The sequence below is a fragment of the Elephantulus edwardii genome, unplaced genomic scaffold, assembly GCF_000299155.1.
Source record: "Elephantulus edwardii isolate Elephantulus edwardi_28Jun2011 unplaced genomic scaffold, EleEdw1.0 scaffold00073, whole genome shotgun sequence".
In the NCBI taxonomy this organism is placed as follows: Eukaryota; Metazoa; Chordata; class Mammalia; order Macroscelidea; family Macroscelididae; genus Elephantulus; species Elephantulus edwardii.
In genome coordinates this window covers 1,219,345-1,238,556 of record NW_006399823.1, presented here as the reverse complement: position 1 = coordinate 1,238,556, position 19,212 = coordinate 1,219,345, and the positions used below count along the sequence as shown (strand labels likewise).

Here is a 19,212-nt window from a genome sequence, read left to right as displayed (position 1 = left end):
CAACCTCTCCCATCCATACCCTTCTATTTCCACCCTCCCTTACTCCCCGCCTTGGATCTTTATACTCGTTCTACAATAATGATTTTATACAGTATGTATCCTGTGGGACTGAGTTACTTCACTCTTCGTAATGTTATCAGTACCTCCCAAGTTAGGTAGTAATTTATAAAATGATTGCTCCTATGTGCTGTGTAGTATTCCATTGTGTGAATGTACCACAACTTCTCAGTCTATTCGTTTGTGGTTGGACATCTGGGCTGTTTTCATGTTCTTGCAATGGTGAATAATGCTGCTATGAACATTGGTGTACAAACTTCCATTTGAGCCTCAGTTCTCATTTTCTTGGGGTATACTCTAAGCAATGAAATAATTGGATGGTAAAACTGGACTGCTATCTGCAGAAAACTGAAAGAGTATCCACATCTCACACCATGCACAAAAGTCACTTCAAGGTGGGTAAGAAACTTAGGAGTAATACCCAAAACCATAAAGTTCATAAGAGACAAACTAGGATCAAACTTGGAAGCCATAGTCTATGGTATAAAGAGACTGCCAAATACAGACAGAAATGTACAATATAAAGAGGATAAAATTGATGAATGGTACCTTCTAAAGATTAAATTCCTGTGTTCATCAAAAACTTTTTCCAACAGGGTGAAAAGAAAACCTACTGAGTGAGAACAAATACTTGATAGTACCATCTCAGACAAGAGTCTCATAATGAACGTTTATAGAATATTACTGGACTTCCACAGAAAAAGACTGATAACCCAATTACAAAATGGGGAAAAAGACATGGCAAGAACTTTCACAGAGGAGGATATTCAAATGGCCAACAGACATATGAAGAAATGCTCCAAATCTTTGGAAATAAGAGAAATGCAAAGCAAAACCACAATGAGATACCATCTCACTCCAGTAGCAGTGGTAAAGTTTAACAGGACAGCAAGTAATAAATGTTGGAGAATATGTGGAGAGATAGGAGCTCTTATATATTGTTGGTGTATTGTACAATGGTACAACCATTCTGGAAGGCAGTTTGGTGCTTCTTCAAAAAGCTGAGCATAGAAATTCCATATGGTTGGGTTATTTTTTTACGATTTCATACCGGGAAATGTGCAGACCCAAAATATACCATTAGACGAATTATGTATATATGATAACTGTCGTCTCAATTAAGGGAGCTCAGGTGGGTTAGTGATAAGGAATTGCACTGCCAATACAAATGTAACCAGTTTGAATCTACCTGCTTCACGGGAAAAGGATGATTCTCCTCCCATACTATTCACTGCCTTCGAAAAGCCACTGGAGTGTTAGTTCTGACTCAATGGCATACAGCAACAACATTTCAATTGAAGTAAACATTTCCATCACTCCTAAACATTCCATGTGACCACCCCCCACCCCTGGTCAGTTTCTGTTACCACGTTGCGGTTTTGTGCAGTTGAATTGGAGCCAACCCATAGCTACCCTCCAGTGGGTTTTCAGAGGCAGTAAATCACATGGAAGGAGATTGTTCATCCTTCTCCTGGGGTGAATTTGGACCACGTGCCTTTGGGATTTCAAAGTAGTTTCTTACCACTAGGCTATCAGCACTCCCTCCACCACCACAGATAATCTCTGTCTCTGATTTCCATTTTGTCTCTATATTAATTTTATGTGTAAGCAAACATATTTACTCCTTAGATATGCATGTTTAAGAAGTGACTCCTTCACCTTTTGCATAATACTACTCATACTTTTTTCTTTAAAAATATATGTATGAATTTATTAACGAGAATTCGAACATTATCATGTTGTTAAAGTTGATGTTGTTTTTATGTGCCATCGAGTCTCCTGTGACTCATAGTGACTCTATGTATATTAGCTCTGAATTTTGCCCTATCCTGAGCCATTCTCTTTGTCTCCAACAGCCCTAGTTCCATTTCTCTAGTCACTGAGTCAATCCACCTCATCCTGGGTCTTCTTCTGTGCTGCTCTTTCACCCTTCCAAACATGATGTCTTTCTCCAAGGACTGATCCCTTCTGACAATGCACCAAAAGTATGTGATACAGAGCATCAAAATCCTTGCCTCTAAGGAGCAGCTTGGTTTCACCCTCTCTAGGACAGACATATTTATTCTCCTGGCACTCCACAGTATGTTTGATACTCTTCTTGAGCACCACAACTCCAAGACATCAATCCTTCTTCTTCTATCATCCTTAGTCATTGTCCAGCTCTCTGATGCATAGCAAGTAATAGCAAATACCATGGCATAGATCAGGTGTACCTTAGTCTCCAGACTGACATCGTTGCTCTTCAATACCCTAGAAATGTCCCTACCAGCAGACTTTCCCAATGCAATTTGCCTTTTTACTTCATGACTTCTAGTGTTAAGGGTGTTAATTGTGGATCCAAGCAAGCTGAAGTTGTTAACAATCTCAATCTCTTCTCCATCTATTATGAAGCTGCCAAGTGGCTCAGTGGTGAGAATCTTTGTTTTCTTGATGTGGAGTTCAATTCATATTGAAGACTACAGTCCTTGACCTTCTGTAGCAAAAGCCTCATGTCTCATGTCCTCCTCAGTTTTAGCAAGCAAGGCTGTGCCATCTGTATAACACAGGTCGTTGATGAGTCTTCCTCCAATTCTGATTTCATATCCCTCCTCATAAAGGCCACCCTCCCGAATGATCTGTTCTGCCTATAGATTGAAAAATATGAAGATAGAATGCATCCCTGACATATACCTTTCCTGATCCTAAATTATGCAGTATTTCCTTGCTCTGTTCTGACTATTGCTTCCCGGTCCAAATATATGTTTTGCATAATCACTACTAAGGGTTCTGGGCTTCCCATTCTTCTCAAGGTTAGCCACAATTTGTTGTGATCCATAAAGTAAAATGTCTTTGCATAGTCAATGAAACACAGATAAACATTCCTCTGGTATTCTCTACTTTAGGTCAAGATCTATTTAATTTTGTGTCACAACTTCTTCCAAATCCAGCTTGTACATCTGGCAGTTCTCTACTGATGTACTGTTCCAGTCATTTCTGGATACTATTCAGTAGGATCTTGCTTGCCATTGGTATTAGAGATATTGTTCGATAATTTCCACACTTTGTTGGATCACCTTTTTTTTTTGGAATGGGAATAAACACAGGTCTCTTCCAGTCAATTGACAGGGTAGTTGTCCTCCAAATTTTTGCAAAACCTGGTGAGTGTGTCCAGGGCAGCAGCTGTTTGCTGCAATGTGTCAATTGGTATTCCATCAATTCCTGGGCCCTGTTTTTTGCCAATTCCTTCAAAGAAATTTGAGCTTCCTTCACCACCATAGGATTTTGGTCATATGTTATTTCAGAAATTATTTCTATGTCAGCCAATTCTTTGTGGTATAGTGACTCTGTGCATTCCTTCCATCTTCTTTTGATGCTTTCTGGATTATTCAATATTTTGCCCTCAGCATCTTAAGTACAACAGCTTGATGCTTAAACTTGTTCTTAATTTCCTTCAATCTAAGAAATGCTCAGTGATTTTCTGATGATGCCTTTTGATTTTCTGACTCCAGCTCTTTGCACATTTCATTATGATACTTTGCTGTGTCTTCCCGAGCTGACCTTCAGAATTTTCTATTCAGATCCTTAATTTCTTGATTTCTTTGCTTTGGCTTCATGGTGCTCTAGTATAATATTCAGAGTCTCTTCTGACATCCACCTTGGTCTTTTCTTCGTCCTCTGTCTTTGTAATGACTTTTTGCATTCTTCAAGGATAAAAGTCTTGATATTCTCCCACAACTCATCTGATCTTCACTTATTAGTATTCAAAATCTCAAACCTGTTCCTAAGATGATCTTTTATTTCTGGTAGGATAAAATCTAGGTCAGACTTTGGTTCTTGTGGATTTGATTTCATTTTCTTTAGCTTTAGTTTGAACTTACATATGCATAGTTGATGATTTGTTCCACAGTCAGCACCTGGCCTAGTTTTCACAACTGATATTGAACATCTCCAGCAGTTTTCCCCACAGATTTAGTGAGTCTGATTTCTGTGTAGACCATCAGGTGAAGTCCATGTGTATACTTGCCCTTTATGTTTCTTATAAAAGATACTTGCAATGACTATCATTACTTGTATAGTTTTTACAGCACTTGGCGTCTGGCTATTTTGACTGGCTACTTTGCCACCAAGGATTTAGCAGGGACAAGTTAGATACCAAACCCTAAAGATAATGCATTCTTTCCTTGTGATCAGTAGTTCTCAGGCAAGCTCTATGGGCAACATGGAAATGACACCTTCTCTATCATTACTTATCTTCTATCAGTTGGCGGTGATGAGTTTTGGACCTTAATTATGACCAGGTTGTCTGCTCTGAATTCTGTTTCTATTTATACCTGAATGGAATTCAGGAGGAACACAAACCTAGGGGAGGGAAGGAGAACAACCAACCAAACCAAGCCACCCACCCACTAACCAACCCACCCCATGCTGGTTTCATTTCCTAAGAGATCATGTCCAAATAAAACTCCAATTGAATCCAGTCCCTTGACCTGACAATGACTTAAGCTCTCCCTTCTGTGGCTCCTAACATTAAACAAAGGACAAGGAGGCAGACTGGAGATATACAGTGATTCACATGGCTGATTCCCCATTCCATAAATCTGGAATTGCTGTATAGCAAACAGCTGCAGCCTTTACTATTGCCAGGTAAGGCCTCATTACACTCCACCTCTCACAGGAGGGGTGTCTGACCCCAGATGAAGTGCAGTGAAGGGAGTAATTAACTCCCTGCTGTTGAACCTGGTCTTGCTAAATGCCAAAGGTCAGAGCAGCAAACTACCCCTGGGGGTGGGACTTCTAGGCCTCCGTGTTTGAAAGCAGGTCTGACAAAGGAGGCCTGCTTTGTTTATTCACTCAAAAATCTGTATTGAGCACCTACTCAAGATGCTGCACTATATGAAAAAGAACATGTATTCAGGATTGAAGGATACCTCATCAACAACCTATGCTATTCAAATGACACAACTTGGCTTGCTTGAAATGCTTGCTACAGAAGACCAGACTACAGAAGTCAATATGGATTACATCTCAACATCAAGAGAACAAAACTCCTTACCACCAGGCCCATAGGCAACATCATCATAGAGGGAGAAACTTAAAAAAAAAAATTTTATTAATGTTAATGAACATGTACAGAGATTTTGGATTTCCATTCATTCACTGTTGCACTCTTTCTTTCCCCCTGCCCACCCCTCCCCTCCAGTTCGCTCTTCTCTTTAAAAAGAAAAAATTCCTTCATTGGTATACAATCTCCTGTTCTCCCCCTCCCCCCGCAGATGGAGAAACTTTTGAAATTACCAAGAATTTCATCTTACTTGGATCCATAGCAAACACTGTTGGGACCAGTAGTCAAGGAATTAAGAGATGAGTTATGTTAGGAAAATATGCTGTTTAATGCCCTATCTAGAGTACTGAAGGCCAATGATGTTAGTTCAAATATATGCACCAACAGCCAGAGCCAAAAAGGAGGAAACAGAGGACTTCTGCCAACTTTTGTAGTTGGAAAACAATCAAACATGCAACCAAAATGTGTTAATAATAACAGGTGACTGAAATGCTAAAGTTGGGAACAGGGAAGAAGAGTTGGTAGTTGGAAAACCAGAACTTGGTGACAGAAATGAGGATAGAGATAGAATAATAGAATCCTGTACAGTCAATGATTAATTTATTACACGTATCTTTTATAAGAAACATAAACTGCACTACTATACACGTGGACTTCACTTAATGGCCTACACAGTAATTAAATTTATTACATCTGTAGGTAAAAAAAAAAAATTACTGGAGAAATTCACTATCAGCTGTGAAACAAGGCCAGGTGCTGATTGTGGAACAGACCATCAGTTATGTATATGCAAGTTCAAATTGAAACGAAATAAAATCCACAAGAACAAAAGTTTGATCTCGAGTCTATCCCACATGAATTTAAAAGCCATCTCAAGAACAGGTTTGAGGCTTTCAATACAAAAGAGGGAAGACCAGATGAGCTGTGGGAGGATATCAAGAATATAATCCAAGAAGAATGCAGAGAGGTGTTACAAAGACAGAGGAGGAAGAAAAGACCAAGTTGGATGTCAGAAGAGACTCCGAATATTGTACTAGAGCACCAGGAAGCCAAAGCAAAGGAAAGAAATCCAGAAGTTAAGGATCTGAATAGACATTAAGGATGTGAATAGAAAATTTCAAAGGGTAGCTTTGGAAGAAAAAACAAAATACTATAAAGAAATATGTAAAGAATTAAATACAGGAAATCAAAAGGGACGAAATGGTTGGCATTTTTTAAGCTGATGGAACTGAAGAACAAATCCAAGCTTTGAGTTGCAATACATCAGGACACTATGGGCAGAATGTTGGATGATAAAGGAAGACTCAAAAGAAGATGAAAGGAGTACATAGTGACTATACCAAAAAGAATTGGCTGACATAGAAAAATTTAATGAAACAGCATATGATCAAGAGGCAATGGTATGAAGGAGGAGGTTTAAGCTGCTCTGTAGGAATTGGCAAAAAACAGAGCCCCAGGAATTGATAAAATATAAATTGGCATATTTCAACAAACAGATGCTGCCCTGGACGTGCTCTCTAGGTTGTGCCAAGGGGAACATCTGGCCAGCTAACTGGAAGAGATTTTTATTTATTCCGATTTAAAAAAAAGTGATCTAATAGAGTGTGAAAATTATTGAATACCCCTAATATCATATTCAAGCAAGATTATGAAGGAAAAAAACCACTATTGGAACAATACATTGACAAAGAACTGCCAGAGGTACAAAATGGGATTTAGAAGAAGCCAATGTCTGATGGATCTAAGCTGGAAGCAGAGAGTCTCAGAAGAATTTCTGTGTGTTTCATTGACTTGCAAAAGCATTTGACTGTGTGAACCACAACAAATTGTGTCTATCCTTGAGAAAAATGGGAATCCTAAAACAGTTAATTGTGCTTGTGAGAAACCTGTACTTAGACCATGAAGCAGTAGTCAGAACAGAGCAAGGGAATATTTCACAGCTCAAAATAAGAAAAGGTGTATGTCAGGAATGCAGTCTATCTCCATAATTTTTCTATCTATATGCAGAACATATCATCAGGGAGCTGGATTCTATGAGGAGGAATATGGCTTCAGGACTGTAGGAAGACTCAACAACAACTTGTGCTATGCAGATTACACATCTTGCTTGCTAAAACTGAGGAGGGCATGAGATATTTGCTGCAGAAGGTCAAAGAAGATAAAGATTATCACCACTGGGCCAATTGGTACCACCATGATGAATGGAGAGGAGAATGGGGTTGTTAACAACTTCAGTCTGCTTAGCTCCACAATCAACACTCTTGGTATGAGTATCCAAGAAATAAAAAAGATGAATTGCATTGGGAAAAAGTCTTCTGTCAATGACTTATTTAGAGTACTGAGGAGCTAGGATGTCAGTCTATAGACTAAGGTACACTTGATCCAGGCCATGATCTGCACAATTACTTGCATGAGGACAATGAATAAGGATGATAAAAGAAAAATTGATGCCTATGAGTTGTGCTAGAAAAGAGTATTGACCATACCAAGGACTGCCAAGAGAACAAACATGTCTGTCATGGAGAGGGTGAAAACTGGCTGCTCCTTGGAGGCAAGAATTTTGAAGCTCTATCTCACATAATATGGGTCAGGAGAGACCAGTCCTTGGAGAAGGACATCATGCTTGGGACTGTGGAGAGAAAGCACAGGAAAAAATGACTCCAGAGAGACAGATTGACACAGTAACTGGGGTAACTGAGGTAGGTGTGTCAGACAGTGAAATTGGCTCAGGAGAGGACAATGTTCAGAACTATTGTATAGAGTTGCTATGAGTCACAGGTGACTCGATGGCACATAACAACAACAACAGGCATCTGAAAGTTGAATAATGAATAAGGATGACAGAAGAAGTATGCCTTTCAGTTATGTGTGGGAAGAATATTGAATATTCCATGGACTGCCAAAAGAACAAACAGATAGATCTTGGAAAAAATTTAACTAGCATGCTCCCTTAAAGGCAAGGATGATGAAACTTCATTTTGCATACTTGAGGGACCAGTATTTGGGAAAAGACATCATGCTAAAAAGGTGAAGGGTTGGTGTAAGAAAATATAACCCTCAACAAAATGACAGTGACTGTAACAATGGGCTTGAATATACTGGAGATGATGAGGATGGCTCAGGATAGGGCAGGGTTCAATTCCACTGTTCAGAGTCTCTGTAAGTCACAGCTGAGTTGATGGCACCTAACAACAACATTTCAAGAGGAGTTCTAGTGCCCTAGTCTGTAGGGACATTCTGGCCTAGTAGGGCTGGGGAGGTGAGGGTCAGAAAACAGCCATTCAGTGAACAAACAAATACATAAATACATAAAATGTGGTAGTACTATGAAGAAAATAAAAATTGGATTCAGTCTATCCCGACTCATGTTTCAGAGTAAAATACGCTGCACAGGGTTTTCAGGGACTGGTTTGGGGACATAGGTCTCCACCACTTTCTTCTAGGTCATCTTCTGACGCATTTAGAGTGCCACCTTTCAGTTACTAGCTGAGGGACTGATTGTCTACACTAAAAGGATTCTATAGCTTATGCCGAGAATGTTAGTTCATAGCATTATCCATAGATCTTTGAAATCAACTCATCAGAAACAGAGATGAGTAAAATAGTAGTTTTACTAATAAAAACCTTACCCTGGAGAGCATTATGCTGAGTGAAATAGCTCAGTCACAAAAGGACAAATACTACTTAATACCACTGTTATAAAATAAGACTGACATGGAGCTTTGGGGAAACTAAGAAGAGGGAATAAATAATGAACACTGTATTGGAACAGATGAGGGAAAGAACTGTTTAAAAGGTAAATATTATTAGATATTATTTGCATAACAGTTCAGAATAAGAGGTGCATAGTAAAGTGGACTGGGGTGGGGAGGAAATTGTGCAACAATGAATTATTTTTTTTTAAAGAGAAAAATGAGCTTGGGGAGTAGAGAGGAAAATGTGCAAAAATGAATGAATGGGAATCCAAGTTTTCTGTAAACTTTTGTTTAAATCACAATAAAAAAATGAAAAAAAAAATGCCAACTCAAGCCAAACCCACTGCCTTCAAATCAGTTCTGGCTCACGGTACCCATTCATCAATTTTTGATGCTGTGAATGTTAATAGGAGGAGACTGCCTCTCCTGGGACCACCCTGTAATAAATGAAGTGACATGTACTTTGACCAATTATGTAATCTCACTTAAGTGCTTAGGACCTATCACTGCCATATTCTCACTTCTACAGAGGAGTTACCTGATGGTCTTTTAGACCATTACAAATTTGTAACCTTTAGTTCTTATTCTAACAAGAAAGTGTATCCTTTTTTGTGGTCCAGGGAAGTGGTCATTTCCACTCTTAACAAAGGGCATTTCCCTGTCCAGACCATCTCCATCCTTCAGTAACCTTCATTTGCTTTTGGTTAAGCAGACACTGTGATGTTCTTGGATTACAGGAGTTCCCCTTGCTCATGTTAACCCTATGCACAAGAGGACATGCTGCTCAGGCCCACGCATCACCACAACTGGTGACATAACAGACTGTTGTGGTGCAGGTTGGCTGGTTTTTGGAAATAGATCATCAGGCCTTTATCCCTTACCTGTCTTGGTTTAGAAGCTCTGCTGAAACATGATAAGCATCATAGCACCATACTAACAGACAATGGGTGGTTATGAGGTGTATGAGACACCTAGGCTGGGGTAAAGCCTGGGTCTACTGCATGCATGGCAAGATTCTCAAGAGTCTGCCATGGGACCACAAGTGCAGACAATCACCAGACAATATCAACAAAATGCCCAATTTATGATGTTACCAATGTGAGTATACAATGAGATAACATTTGTTGTTGTTGTTGTTGTGTGCTGTTGAGTTGGAACAGCCCCATAGCTGACTCTAGTGGGTTTTCAGAGTTAGTAAATCACATGGGAGGAGATTGTCCATCCTTCTCCTGCAGAGCAGCTGGTGGATTAGAACTGCATGCCTTTGGTATTGCAATGCAGCTTCTTACCACTAGGCCACAAGAGCTCCCTGTAATGATTAATACAGTAATTTTTAAAGTACAATGATACTTGGCACTATCTTGTCTAACCCACCTTTTCTCTCTAATAAGCAATTTTGGCAGTCCCACAATTGTTAGTTCAGTCCTTCTCTTGCTTAATCTAATACATTTTCACATTGCCATTGGAGTCAATGATGCCTTTGAGCTGTGGTGCTGGCGAAGAGTATTGAGTATACCATGGACTGCTACGAGAACAAACACATTTGTCCTGGAGAGGGTGAAACAAGCTTCTCCTTGGAGGCAAAGATTCCGAAGCTCCATTTGGCATTCTTTGGGCATGTTGCAGGAGGGATCAGTCCTTGGAGAGGGACATTATGCTTGGGAGGGTGGAGGAACAGTGCAAGAGAGGAAGACTCTGGATAAAATGGATTGACTCAGTGACTGGGGGAATGGGAAGAAGGTGTGTCAGAGATGATGAGGTTGGCTCAAGATAGGGCAGAGTTCAGAGCTGTTGCACATAGGGTCACTATGAGTCACAAGCAACTCGATGGCACATACCATTCTAAAAGGCAAACATGATGAGGTCAATTTCCTTTAGGAGCTCTTGAGTAAATTCAGGTTAGTCACCAAACTTAGCTTGACTTAGGGAGAGAATCTTCACAATCCAATATTCTCATATTTGATCGAGGTTACTTCAACTCCTAGTGACCGCGCAGACACGAGAACAAAACCCTGCTCTATCCTCTGTCCCCACAATCTCTGCTGTGCTTTTAAACCCATTGTGACAGCCACTGCTTTACCCCTGAAATTCTGTCTTCCCAAGTATGATTGATGTCTTTCTCCAGGGACATACCCAAAGTGTATGAGACCAAGTCTTGGCTTTCTTACTTCTAAGGAAAATCCTGGCTGCATTCCTTCCAAGAAAGATTTGTTTGCTCTTTTGGCAGTCTGTAATGTCGATAGTTGTAGAGGAACTTTAGGCCTTTTGTTAATAGGGTCAATATGAGCCGTGCTCGACTCAAAGGCAAGCAACAACAGTGTCATGCTCAGGTAAAATCTTGCTGCAGATAATTTAAAAAGCAGTTGGAGCAACACTGAGAACTGCCAGATGTTTAAGTCAGGTTCAGAAGAGGATGGGGAATGAGGTATCATAGTTAATATCAGATAGATCTTGACAGAAATCAGAGTATACCAGAAGGATGTTGACTTGATTTTTATTGACTATACAAAAGCATTTGGCTGTGTGGATGGTAATAAATTACAGACTGCCAAAAGAGCAAACAAATCTTTACCAATACTACCATTCAAAAGCATCAGTTCATCTTCATTCTTCCTTACTCCATATCCAGCTTTCACATACATCTGACTCTCATCCTAATTGCTCTTGAGTCAGAACTGACTCATAGCTGACCCTGCATTGTGTTTTATAGGCTGCAAATCATAAAGTGTGCAGAAAGATGGACAATCTACTCTCATGCAATTTACTGCTTCTGAAAACTTGCAGGAGAGCTAACTATCAGTTGGTTCTGACTCAACAGTACGTAACAGTTACAACAAATCATATGGGAGAATATTGCCCACCCTTCTCCTTGGAGCACTATGCATATTGTTATTATGAGGTACTATCAGATTGATTAAACCCTTCTTCTCCTTCTCTAACCCAACTTCCCATTTCCTAACATGATATCTTTTTCCAATGACTGGCAACATGACCAAAGTGGGTATGACTCATTCTTACCTCTAAGGAGCATCCTGGCTGGACTTCCTCCAAGACAGATTTGTTAGTAAGGCAGTCTGTGGAATAGTCAATACTTTTCTCCAATGCCACAACTACAAAGCATCCATTCTTCTTTGGTCTTCCTAGTTCATTGTCCAACTTTCAGATGCATAGGAAGTAATTGAAAAGACTCCAGCTTGGATCAGGCACACTTTAATCTCTAAACTGATATCATTACTTTTTAGCACTTTAGAGACTGCAGACTTTCCCAAGGCAGGACATCTTTTCATTTCTTGATTATTGCTACCTGAGTGTTGATTGTAGATTCAAGTAAAATGAAATTGCTGACAACTTCGCTCGTTTCTCAATCTATCATAATGTTGCCTGTTGGTGAGGATTTTTGTTTTCTGAATTTTGAATGCAATCCATAATGAAGGCTTTGATCTTCTGCAGCAAGTGGTTTAAGTCCTCTTCATTTTTAGCAAGCAACGCTATGTTGTCTGCATAATACAGATTGTTGTTGGGTCTTTCTCCAATCTTGATGTCACATTCTTCTTCATAGAGATCAGTTTCTCAATTATTTACTTAGCATACAGATTTTTGTTAAAAAAAAGGATAAAATTCTGATAAACACCATAGTTTTCAAAGCAACTTCCTTTATCTTTAGCACTTTAAGAGGCTCGTAACATGTGGTTTAGCTTTTGCAATACATCATTTGAGTTCTTGACCCCTGCTCAAATGGTTGTTTATTGTGGATCTAAGCAATAGTAAATCCTTGACAACCTCAATCTTTTCTTCATTTAATGCTTTATTTATCTATCCAACTGTGATGATTCGAGGTGTAATCCGTACTGAAGGCTAGTCTTTAAGCTTCATTGGTAAATTATTAAGCCTTTTTGTTTCTTTTCTACAAGCAAGGTTGTATTATGGCATATGTTGATGAGACTTGTTCCAATCTTGATACTATATTCTTTTTCTTATAACCAAGATTCTCAGCTTATTTGCCTTACATATGGATTGAATAAGTATGGTTAAAGAATACAACCTTGATGCAAACCTTTTTTCATTTACATTTTACAATATGCCTCCCCCCCCCTTTTTTGCTAAGGTCTGTTTCTTGGGCTGTGTACAAGTTCTGCATGAGCACAATTGTTAAGGAAATTTTCATTTTCTGCTGCTAGCCATAATTTATTACCATCCACACAGTCAAATACTTTTGTATAGTCAATAAAAACCAAATAAATATTCTTCTGGTATACTCTGATTTCTGTCAAGATCCATTTGATATTAACTATGATACCTCTTGTTCCACATCCTCTTCTGAATCTGACTTGACTATCTAGCTGTTCTCAGTGTTGCTCCAACTGCTTTTTAAATTATCTTCAGCAAGATTTTACTTGTGCATGACATTGTTGTTGATTGCCTTCAAGTCGAGCACGACTTATTGCAACCCTATGAACAAAAGGCCTGAAACCCCTCTTCAACTATCAACATTACTGCTATTTTATAATTTGTGCATTCTATTTGATCACCTTTCTTTGGCATGGGTATGATTCAGTGAGTTAGCCAAATTTCTTGGCAGAGAGAAGTAAGCATGTTTGTTTGTTCAAACAGCTCAATTGGTATTCTGTCAATTTCTGGAGTCCTGTTTTTGATCAATACCTTCAGTGCAGTTCCGATTTCTTCCTTCAGGACCACTGGTTCTTGATCACATACAGCTTTATGAAATGACTGCATGTCTAATCAGTTCTTTTTGGTAGAGTGATTGTGCGTGTTCCTTCCATCTTCTCTTGGTTCTTCCCAAGTCATTCCATATTTAGCCTATAGAATCCTCCAGTATTACAATCTGTGCTTGGACTTGTTCTCTAGCTCTTTCAGCTTGAGAAATGCTGAATGTGTCTTCTCCTTCGGTTTTCTAATTCTAGTTCTTTTCTCATGTTGTTACAATACTTGGCTTTGTCTTTTTCAGCTGTCCTTTGAATTCTTCTATTTAGTCCTCTTACCACATCATTTATTCTATTCACTTGTTGTTGTGTACTGTAGAGTTGGAACTCACCCATATCTGACCCTCTGGTGAGTTTTCAGTGGCAGTTAATGACATGAAAAAGATTGTCCATCCTTCTCCCTCAGAGAAACTGGTGACCTCCAAGTACACACCTCTGGGATTGCAGTGCAGCTTCTTGCAACTATGTTGTTGTTATGTGCCATCAAGTCACCTGTGACTCATAGTGACCCTATGTAGTACAACAGGTCTGAACCCTGCTCTATCCTATTACCCCAGTCACTGAATCAATCCATCTCATCCAGGGTCTTCCTCTCTTGTGCTGTCCTTCTACCCTCTCAAGTATGATTCCTTCTCCAAAGACAGGTCCCTCCTTGCAACATGCCCAAAGTATGTCAGACTGAGCTTCAGAATCCTTGCCTCCAAGGAACTGCCTGGTTTCACTCTTGTCAGTTCATTGTATGTTCAATACTCTTCTCCAGAACCATATAATGTTCCATTGCTCTGTTCTGATGATTGCCTCCTGGTCCAAATATAGGTTTCACATAGGCATGATCAAAAGTTCTGGGATTTCCATTCTTCTCAGAGCTAGCCACAGTTTATTGTGATACACACAGTCAAATGTCTTTGCATAGTCAATGAAACACAGATAGACATTCCTCTGGTACTTCCTGCTTTCAGCCAAGATCCATCTAACATTAGCTACAATATCCCTAGTATTATGACCCCTTTAAACCCAGCCTGCACTTCAGACAGTTCTCTGTTGATGTGCTGTTCCAGTCATTTTTTAAATAATCTTTAGCAGAATCTTGCTTGCATGTGACAGTAATGATATTGTTCAATAATTTCCACACTCTGTCAGATCACTTTCTTTGGAATGGGAACAAATACAGATCTCTTCCAGTCAGCTGGCAAGGTAGTTGTCCTCCAGATTTCTTGGTACAACTTGGTGAAAGCATTCAAGGCAGCGTCTGTTTGTTGAAATATGTTAATTGGTATGCCGTCAATTCCTGGGGCCTTGTTTTTTGCCAATTTCTTCAAAGCAGCTTAAACTTCTTCCTTCATCACCACAGGCTTTCTCTTACATTGTTTCATGAAATTCCTCTGTATCAGTCAATTCCTTTTGGTTCAGTGACTCCATATACTCCTCCCATCATCTTTCAATGCTTCTTGGATCATTTAGTATTCTGCCCAAAGCATCCTTAAGTAGTGCAACTCAAGGTTTGAATTTGTCCACCAGTTCCTTCAGCTTAAAAAATGCTGAGTGAGTTTGGCCTTTTTTATTTTCTAACTCAAACTTTTTGCACATTTCATTATAAACTTTGCTTTGTCTTCCACATTGCCTTTTGAAATCTTCTGTTCAGCTCTCTAATGTTTTGATTTCTTCCCTTTCTTTGGCTTCTTGGCCTTCTAGTACAATGTTAAGCTTCTCTATTTACTTCCAAACTAAGGGGCCTTTGAAACCCCATGTACAATAGAACACACTTAGATTAGTCAATATGGTAATGGAGGCTGAAAATAATGTTGGCCCAGGATAGAGCAGGTTTCAGGGCTATCATCCATAGGGTCTCTATGAGTCGCAAGTGACTTGATGGCACATAACAACATTTACTCTAAGGCAAATTTCAGCATCTGTTATGATACCCATTTTGGGATTTTCTTTTTCTCACTGTCTTTTCATCGACCTTTTGCTTTCATATAGTCGATATGTAACATTGTTCCTCTTGTTGCAAGTTCATAACCAACTGAGAAGTAGATGTTTTATTTAACAAACATTTAAATGGCATTGCAGGTAGCATTCCAAAGAAAAGTGATCCAACAGAATGTGGAAATTATGGAAAATATTATTAATATTATATACAAGCAATATATTGCTGAAGATCATCCAAAACAGCTGTAACAGGACATTGAAAAAGAAAGAACTGTCAGAAATTCAAGCCAGATTTAAGAAGAGGCTGTGAGGTGGCACCAGGGATATCATTGCTGATATAAAATGGAAATTGCATGAAAGCAAAAAAATGCCAGAAGAATATCTGTTTGTGTTTTATTGACTATGCAAAGGCAATTGACTGTATAGATAACAACAAGTTATGGCTAAAGTTGAAAAGAATGGGGATTCTTGTGTTCATGCAAAACCTATACCTAAACTAAGAGGCTGTTGAACAAATAGAGCAAAGGAATACAACATGGTTTAAAATCAAGAAAGGTGTGTGTCAGGGCTATATCATTTCTCAGTCAATACCTATTCAATCTGTAGGCTGAGCAAATTATTTAAGAAGGTTGATTTGTGAAGAAAAATGTGGCATCAGAGGAAGACTCATTAACAACCTGTGTTATGCAGCTAATACAATCTTGACTGATGAAAGCAAGGGCTTAAAATGCTTGCTGAAGAAGATCTAACACTACAGCCTTACAACATCAAGAAAACAAAAATCCTCACCACTGGGCCAGTAGGAAACATCATGATAACCGAGAAAAGGTTGAAATTGTCAATGATTTCCTTTTACCTGGATCCACAAATACTCTTGGTACCAGCAGTTAAGCAATAAAAAGACATTTTAAATATAGGAAATCTGCTGTCAAGGACCTCTCCAAAGTATTAAGGAGCAATCACATCAGGTTGTCTTCTGCTTTCTCTTTTATTTTATTTTATTTTTATTTTTTTTTTTATTATTTTTGTGTGCATGTACCATCAAATCAGATCTGACTGGTACAGGAGGAGATTGCCCCTCCTTCCCCGGCAGAGCATCTGGTGGATTCGAACCGTGCACCTCTGGGATTGTAGTTGCAACTTCTTGCCACTAGGCCACCAGAGCTCCCCTCTGCTTTCTCTTTTAGCTAGACAATGTTTTTATTGTTCAAGCACATAAGACAAATTTATGCAACCAGGGATAATTCATATTTCCAGCTGGGAGGAAGGACTCACTTTTGCCTTATAATATCGAGCCAGGTGGTGAATCTGGCTCTCAGTCAGGATCAGTTGGAATTTCGCATCCTTATCCTTTCTGTTCCTTTCAAGGAAGCTACAGCAGTAGCTTTTTTCCAGTAAGTGGTAGAGATTCTCAGGAAGATCAGGAGCAAGTCCTTTGGACCTAGGATTCTCAGGATTTTACTGCCTGTCACATAAGGTCCTTGTGCAATGCCCTGAGCATCTCTGAGGGTCACAACGGTTTGTGAAGGAAGCAGGCCCTCGCTGGCCACTTTGTAGGTCGGCTCCTTCATGTTGTCATGTGTTACCTTGCGCCAGGTGGGGATACTGTGGTTATCGGACAGAGCTGACAGGGACACACCCTTTCTGGGAGCTTGCATGTGACCCACAATAGTGATGATCAGGCAATGAAGAAGCAATGATGTAAAAAAAAAAAGAAGCAATGATGCCAGTTTAAAGACCAAGGTGCTTCTGATTCAGGCCATGGTCTTTTCAATCACTTGCTATACATCTGAGCATTGGACAATGATGAAGGAGGACAGAAGAACTGATGCCTTTGAGTTGTGGTGTTACAGAAGAGTACTGAATATGCCATGGACTGACAAAAGAACAATCAGATATGTCTTGGACCAAATGCAACCAGAGTACTTCTTAGAGGCAAGGATGGCCAAATTTCATCTCACATACTTTGAGAGTGTTGTTAAGAGGGGCCATTCCTTGGGAAAGAGACATCATGCTTAGAAAAGTGGAGAGTCAGTCAAAGAGAAGAAGGCCCTCAACAAGGTCAGTTGACACAATGACTGCAGCAATGGGATCAAGTACGTTAGAAATGGAGAGGATAGCACAGGATAGGAGAGAGTTTAGATCTGTTGTTTTTAAGGTCGCTATGTTTCAAAACTATCTCAGGAACAGGTTTGAGGCCTTGAATACAAATGAGCGAAGACCCGATGGGCTGTGGGAGGATGTCAAGAATATCATCCACGAAGAATGCAGAAGATTATTACAAAGGCAGAGGAGAAAGAAAAGACCAAGATGGATGCCATAAGAGACTCTGAATATTACACTAGAGTTCTGAGAAGCCAAAGCAAAGGGAAGAAATAAAGTCATTACGGAGCTGAACAGAAGATTTCAAAGGGCAGCGTGGGAAGACAAAGCAAAGTATAATGAAATGTGCAAAAAGCTGGAGTCAGAAAATCAAAGGGGCTGAAGTTGTTCAGCATTTCTTAAGCTGAAGAAATTGAAGAACAAATTCAAACCTCTATTTACAATACTTAAGGATGCTTTGAGCAGAATATTGAATGATCCCAGAAGCATTTAAAGAAGATGGAAGGAGTGTACGGAGTCACTATACCAAAAGGAATTGGTTGGCACAGAAGAAATTCATGAAACTATGTATGAGCAAGAGCCTGTGGTGATGAAGAAAGAAGTTCAAGCTGCTCTAAAAAAGAATTGGCAATAAACAATACCCCGGGAATTGATGGCATACAAATTGACATATTTCAAGAAGCAGATGTTGCCCTGGATGTGCTCACCAAGTTGTGCTAAGAAATCTGGAGGACAACCACCTGGCCAACTGCCTGGAAGAGATCTGCATTTGTTCCCTTTCCAAAGAACGGTGACCTGACATTGTGCGGAAATTATCTATTACACTTTGATTTTTGGTGCTGGAGAAGAGTACTGAATGTACTATAGACTTTCAGGAGATCCAACAGGTTGGTCATAGGGAGGGTGAGACCAGGCTGCTCCTTGGAGGCAAGGATTTTGAAGCTTCAGAATCCATGTTGCAAGGCAGGACCAGTCTTTGGAGAGGGACATCATGCTTGTCATGTTTGGGAGGGTTGAGGGACAGCACAGGAGAGGAAGACCATTGATTAGATGGATTGATTCAGTGACTGGGGTAATAGAGGTAGGTGTGTCAGATTGGCACAGGATAGAGCAGGGTTTAGGGCTGTTGTACATTAGTTGCGGACAACTCAACGGCAAACAACAAAAACAACAATCATTAATATCACATGCAAGCAAGATTCTGCTGAAAATTATCCAAGAATGACTGGAACAAGAGATCAGCAGAGAACTGCCAGATGTGCAGGCTGGGTTTAGAAGAAGTCATGGTACAAGGGACATTTTAGCTAATGTTAAATAGATCTGTGCTGAAAACAGAGAGTACCAGAGGAATGTCTATCTGTGCTTCATTGACTATGCAAAGTTGTGTGGATCACAACAAACTGTGGCTGACTCTGAGAAGAATAGGAATCCCAAAACACTTGGTTATGTTTATGTAAAACCTATACTTGGACCAAGAGGCAATTGTCAGAAAAGAGCAAGAAAACACTGCATGATTTAAAATCAGGAAGGATGTATGCCACGGATGTGTCCTATCTCCATATCTTTTCAATCTATATGTGGAACAGATAATCCAGAAGGCTGGGATCTATGAGGAGGAATATGGCATCATATTGGAGGAAGACTCATGAATAATCTGCGTTATACA

The 19,212-nt window shown here is 39.6% G+C and overlaps 1 pseudogene; it reads right to left on the bottom strand.

The window, feature by feature from the left end:
• Nucleotides 1–16,669: 16,669 nt before the first annotated feature.
• On the bottom strand, nt 16,670–17,104 carry LOC102871211 (annotated as a pseudogene).
• Nucleotides 17,105–19,212: the final 2,108 nt, after the last annotated feature.